Source organism: Myotis brandtii, unplaced genomic scaffold (assembly GCF_000412655.1).
Source record: "Myotis brandtii unplaced genomic scaffold, ASM41265v1 scaffold134, whole genome shotgun sequence".
Taxonomy (NCBI): Eukaryota; Metazoa; Chordata; class Mammalia; order Chiroptera; family Vespertilionidae; genus Myotis; species Myotis brandtii.
This window is the reverse complement of record NW_005354756.1, coordinates 2,474,949-2,481,513: the sequence shown is the minus strand read 5'-3', so window position 1 is coordinate 2,481,513 and position 6,565 is coordinate 2,474,949. Positions and strand designations below refer to the sequence as shown.

At 47.9% G+C, this 6,565-nt stretch overlaps 1 protein-coding gene across 1 annotated transcript in view; it reads right to left on the bottom strand.

Moving 5' to 3' along the window:
* The window catches only part of SCN10A (sodium channel, voltage gated, type X alpha subunit), a 100,657-nt gene extending 96,931 nt beyond the window's left edge, over positions 1-3,726 (bottom strand). Inside the window, exon 1 of the mRNA XM_014534926.1 lies at positions 3,653-3,726. The gene's annotated coding sequence lies outside the window, so the exon portion shown is untranslated. The remainder of the gene's footprint in view (positions 1-3,652) is intronic.
* Between the last annotated feature and the right edge of the window lie 2,839 nt (positions 3,727-6,565).

The following is a 6,565-nucleotide window of genomic DNA, read 5'->3' as shown; positions in this document are numbered from 1 at the left end:
CCGGTAGGGAGTGTGCAGGAGGCAGCTGATCGATGTTTCTCTCTCATCGATGTTTCTAACTCTCTATCCCTCTCCCTTCCTCTCTGTAAAAAAATCAATAAAATATATTTTTAAAAAATAGAGGGACAATATATATACACAAAATGTATAAAGTGCACTAATATTTAAGTTTATACTTTGATTTTTTAACATATGCAAACACCTGTATAACTACCACCAAGACCAAGATATTAAACATTTCCTGCACTTCAGAAGAAACCACCCCCCCATGCCCCTTCCCAGTGGCCAACTTGCCTCCTCCATGGAGATAACCATTAGTCTGATTTCTGTTATCAGAGTCAGCACTTTCTCGGTGTCTCTAATTCTTTGCCTATGTCACTGTGCCCGGTGCACAGTAACCTTCCCTCTCTTCTCCATTTATCTAACCCACCCACTGTTCAAGGCCTTCCTCAACTCTCCTCTCCCTAAAGCATCCCTGACTTGGCCTGCTGGTCAACTCTCTGAGCACCTCAAAACCATCATCATCATCATCATCATCATCATCATCACAATACTATGATTCACTCTACCTCTTTTGCCCTAGGACTGTGTTTAATGCAAGGTCAAGTTCACACCTGGTGATGCATTTGTTTTGGGCCCCTCCCTACAGAATGTCAACAAAACATCTCCAACAGGGACCGGGGGACACTTCCGATTATGGGCAGGGGACCTTGTGCCAGTAACCAGCTCTTCAGGGCCTTGAATGAGTCACTGAAACTAAAACTCCAGGTCTCCGTTTCTTTATCTATACAATTAAATAAATAATAGGAGCAGTAGCTAAGAGGTTGGGCCAAGCCCTTACATCCCCCTGTTTAAACCTCACAATCATCTTGGGAAACAGGTATTATCATGGCCATTTTGCAGTTGAGGAGATAACAGGATGGGGAGAGTTGCTTAACATGCGAATGAATAGCACAGCTGGACACTAACCAAGATCCAGCCCAATCCACAGGCTTGTGCTCCTAGCCACTGTCCTCTGTACCTGGCTGTGGCCACTGTGACCTCTTCCTGCCCTTCTGGAACATAGGATCCAGGACACCAACCTGTAATGCTTGTTCAGGAAGCACGTATAGCTACTATGTACAAAGTTTTGACGGGAGCATAAAAATCAAGGGGACTCATCAAGTCACATGCCAGGGGGGAAGAGAGACAAATAGAAGCCCCCTCTAACAGGAGGCGTGCGCCATGCAAATGAACATGTGGAGCATAAAAATCAAGGGGACTCATCAAGTCACATGCTGGTGGGGAAGAAAGACGAATAGAAGCCCACTCTAAAGGAGGCGTGCGCCATGCAAATGAACATGGATGTAGAGGGGAGGCAGAAGCAGGGGAAGGGAGAGAGGGCAGTAGGTCTCGTGGGAGAAGGCGGTCCAGCCAGGACTTTGGAGGACGGGTACCATCGGAGCAGGTAGGGAGTATGCAGAACAGGCAATCGCAGTGGAGGAAGGATGCCTGAGAAAGGACACAGCCATCCCCGAGGGGAAAGGAGTGGTGTTTCTTTCATGGGCTCAGAAAGAAGGCAGGCAAAGGATCCAGGCACATGGTATTGGTGTGTATGTGGGACCCTAGGATCTGTCTGCGTCTGAGAGCGGGGGAGCTGGTGAGAAACATGGGGCTGCTGCTCAGGACTCTTCTGGACTTGCCTGGGCTCTGACACAGGGGATGCCCGACTGTGCACCGGCCCAGGGCCCTGACCACTGATTTCTTATCCAACGAGAATAGCATTTCCTGGGCAATACTTATTTGTGAAAGACTCCTTAGCTGCCATCTACCATCACAGACCATTCTCAGCTTCCTGTTCCATTCCCTTCCGACGATGATTTTCTCAAAGCCATCCTTGCAGATCTGAGTTCTTTCATGGGCCTATGAAAAAAGGCTGATGCCGCTTTAAATGTTTATCATGTTCATTCCTACCACTATTACTTGACTGCTAAGTGAATGGACAGGGAACCTGTAAATGCCTTTTGCAGACCACTCCACAATCTTCCTCACATTTCGAGCCAACTTTATACCATTTCAAAACAAATTTTTCCATCAGACTAAAAGCAAGTCCTTTTTCCCCCCGTGTCATTTCCACTTTCCTCACACACCATGGGGTAGAAAGCCCAACCTTTTGGCTTCTTACTCAAAACGCATACATGTGGCTGATTCTACCCGCTTCATTTTGCACGTCCAATAAAGCTGACTCAAAGGGCATTTTTAAATTATACAGGAATTTCTCTCTATTTTTATGGCATCAATCAAATCAGGTAATCTTTAAAAAAGGAAATAATGATCAAGAATCAAACCTACACTAAGTGCACTTGAGGTAAGGGGGAGGGAGACCCAGAAGCACAGACATTCCTGAGTCACTCTAAACACACATGAACTCCGCACTGCAGCCTGGAACACACCCTCGCTCACCCGGGTTTGTCTTTTCTCACCACAATCTTAAAACAGGGGTTCCTCAAGCCTGGCCAGTGTTGCTCAGTGGTTGAGTGTCGACCTATGAACCAGGAGATCACAGTTCAATTCCCAGTCAGGGCACATGCCCGGGTTGTGGGCTCAATTCCCAGTGTGGGGTGTACAGGAGGCAGCCGATCAATGCTTCTCTCATCACTGATGTTTCTTTCTCTCTCCCTCTCCCTCTCTAAAATCAATAAAAATATTAAAAACAAACAAGGTTCCTCAACCCTGTTGCTATCAGAATTTTCTGGAGGGCCCTGAAAAAATACAGATCCCTGCCCTAGCCGGTTTGGTTCAGTGGATAGAGCGTCTGCCTGCAGACTGAAGGGTCCCAGGTTTGCTCCGGCCAAGGGCCCATGCCCGGGTTGTGGGCTCGATCCCTAGTAGGGGGCATGCTGGAGGCAGCCAGTCAATAATTTTCTCTCATCATTGATGTTTCTATCTCTCTCTCCCTTCCTCTCTGAAATCAATAGAAATATATTTTTAAAAAATACAGATTCCTAGCTGTCACCCCTAGACATTCAGATTCCGCAGGCCTGCTGTGAAACCCAGGACTCTGTGCTACTGAAATATCTTCCAGTTTATTCTGATGTGTGAGCAGGAGCAGAAAGGACCGCCTTCACCCTCACCACCTGCTCTTACAGGAGGACTTGTTGCCTTGAGTTGGGAGCAAAACTCCTCTCTGGAGGTGTGTATCACCTCGCCCCAAAGACCCTGGATTCTTTGCTTTCTGTGTCCATTTTGATCTAGTTGGAACATTTTCATCCATATCCCTAGGATGTTTGACCTCTTACCACACCTTCGATAAAATTTCTGAAATCACACCTGTTAACGAAACATCTCTTCATATCACCGAGATTCTTTGAAGAGAGCAAACTTGACATTGCTGTGGTATATAGGAAGTGAGAGTATTTAGATTTAGCTATCACTTTCCCCCTTTATCCTTCAGACAAAGGGAAGCCGTGGAGCCTTCTCTATGGATAGATCAAGAGTAATTACTTTTTCTAAGAACTATGGGTGTTTGGGGACAATCAATGTACTCCAACAGTCTACAAAACATGCTTCCTTTTCGGCTCATAGATAAAACCAGTCATTCTTCCCCTATACCCCCAGGCATAGATCTTTCCACCATTAGCCAGAGACTGGCCCCCGAGCCCCACAGCCAAACCTTTGCCGCTCAGTCTTGCTTGTCTTCTAGGTGAGAGAGGCTCTCTTCTGTCCCCGCTCGCCTCCACGGGAAACCGTGAGCTCCTGGAACATACGGTCAGCTTACTACTCAGGCATGGCCCGAAGGAGCAGCTCCGTCTGACGTCTGTTCTGCTGGGAGCTAATGAGTGGCCGAGGCAGGGGAAGCCAGTCTGGGACCCCAGTCGTGCAAAGACTTACACTCGCTTGTCCTCCTCAGCGAAGGTGGTGCGGCCTGTCTGATGGGAGCCTTGCGCCGTTCACAGAACTGCAAGGGTCCGCGCTTCGTTGGGTGCCATTCCCATTTCCCGTCACGAGTCCCACCCTGGCTGCGGGAGCTCCAGAAAGTGCATTCCTTGGATGGAAGCAGGGCGGGGGCTGTGGGGAGAAGCTTATGTGTGATTAGATGGTAAAGTAACAAATGTGATTTTAAATGATCTCCTGGGAAATGCTGAAACCCGAGGAAGCAAAGAAGCTGCACTTAGATAGCAACGCCTCCCGCATCCACAAGGTTCCCCCAAGCCTGGGCAAGGCTGCCTTGGACGGCCCGACAGGCAGCTTCCTACCCCCGACCTATTCACAGGACGCCTTCCTCGTAGCTAGGTCCTCGTTCCAGAACAAACACGCGTGTTCATTAAAATGTTGTTCCCCTTCCCAACTAAAGTGTAAAACTTTTATTTCATGCCTCTTGGATACAGTTAATTGAAAAACATATCGGAGTAATTTTCATGTTCTTAAGGCGGACTCAGTAACAGCCAGGTCTTAGGAAATGATAGTTTGAAATGAAATTACATAAACGTTCTAAAACCTCAGCTTCGGTTAAGAGCAGGAGAAAATACCCCGTCCTCATGGCCACGGGACCCAGAGGGAGGGGACACAGTGCAGAGGGGGCACAGCCCATCTTGCTGCTTCGGTGGCCGCTAGGCTCACTCTGGGCTGGCAGGGGAGTGCATATTGCAGAGAGCTGGCTGGATGCTTTATTGCATTATGACTCATTTATTGAAAACCTCCCAAATCCAACAAAAAAAACAGCTTCTTCAGGTCAGGATTCGGTTCTTAGGATGTGTTGGCCTGTCCCTGTAGAGACCACAACTTCTGAAGGGCGGGCCAAGGAGGCCCAGCACCCCTGCTCCAAGGCATAGCTCAGTAGCAAGAGTAGAGGTTGGAGGGTTTGAGCACCAGGAAAGCTCCATGGGGGCGGGAGGGGAGGGGGAGGAGGGGAGGGCGGTGCTTCTTCCAATATACTCTACACACAAGGGCTAGAATGTTCTTTATAACAGACGCCTGATCAGAAAATCCTCTGCTGGAAACCCCTAACCGGCTGCCCATTGCCGTTGCAATGGAGGCCCGGATCCCAGCAGCAGCTTGATGAGCTAGCTCTCCCCAACATCTCAACTCAGTGGTGACAACCCCCACCCACCCCCATTTCCAAGACCCAGTGATACTGGGCTACTTTCAGATGCTTGAACATCACACTCGGTCTTCCAACTCGGCAACCTTGAAGACAGTATTCTTTCTTGTTTTCTTATATTTAATTTCCTCCGCTTCACTTACTCATTTCTAGTCATCCTTCATTTTTCAGACTAAACATCACTCCCTTGGGAATATATTCCCTGACCCTCCAAACCATGGTAATAAGAACCTACCACGTCTGTCTGCTGAGCACTGAGGTTATAGAAAGAAAAGATGAAGCCCTGAGCCCATGGAGCTCACATTCCAGAAGGGGAGGTAGAACATCATGAAAAATGAACGAATGCAAATGTGATGAGATTTATAATAAGAAATGCATATTTGCTCCTTGTCCTTGTTCCTGGCACGGAGCTCCTAAATGAGGTGACTTTTGGACCACACCTAAGGATGGGGGCTGGTTGCCAGGAGAACCAACCATATGATTAGAGGGTGGAACTTTTGGTTACCCTCTGGGACAGTGGGGGCGTGGGCGGGGGCCTGGAGTTGATTCAGTCTCCAATGGCCAATGGTTGAATTAACCAGGCCTATGTAATCAAGCCTCCATGAAGCCCCAGAGGACCAGACTTGGGGAGCTTCTAGGTTGGTGAACGTGTGGAGATTTGGGGAGAGTGGCATGTGCTCGGCCCTCTCCCCATACCCTGCCCTCCACATGTCTTCCATCTGGCTGTTCCTGAGTTACATTCTTTTCTAATAAGCTGATCATCTAGAGAATAAATGGGTTCCCTGAGTTCTGTGAGCCACTGTTGGAAATTAATCAAATCTCTCATTTACAGCCAGTTGGGCTTGCGACTGGCATCTGAAGCGGAGGGCTGAGCTCTTAGCTTATGGAATCTGACACTGTCTCCAGGTGGATAGTGTCAGAATTGAGTTGAATTGTAGGGACACTCAGCTAGAATTGCTTGTTGGATGTGAGGGAACACCCTTCCCCCAACCTCCACACATGCTGGAATTGGGTACACAGGGCACTCTCAGTATAGTAAGGGGACAATTATTTTCCACAAAGCAACATATTTTACAAAGATTTCTTTGGCTCCAGACAACCAGAGAATTGTATGACACCAATTTTATGAGACCAATTTTCACGCCCTTTGACTCAACCTCTTCTTTTCATGCTTCACCCCAGAAACTTCTTGTCACGAGTAAAAACACCCATTAAAGTCCTCTTCCCCAATAAGTTACAACCTTCCTTCTGTGTTTTAGAGACTACATCTTGTGTTCATCTCCCTAAGTTGTCTTCCTGCTCCTTGAGAAAAGTGGGACGTACTAGACAACACAGTAGGTCAACAAAGAGCCCTTTTCCGAGGCTGGACCCAGAGAGGGTCCATGAACTTAGTCCTGAGTCTCCAGCCCCTGGCACCAGGCCAGTCTAGATAGAAAGGTACTGAGCTAAGACTCATTGAAGGAAAAAAGCAATTGTTCCTTTGAA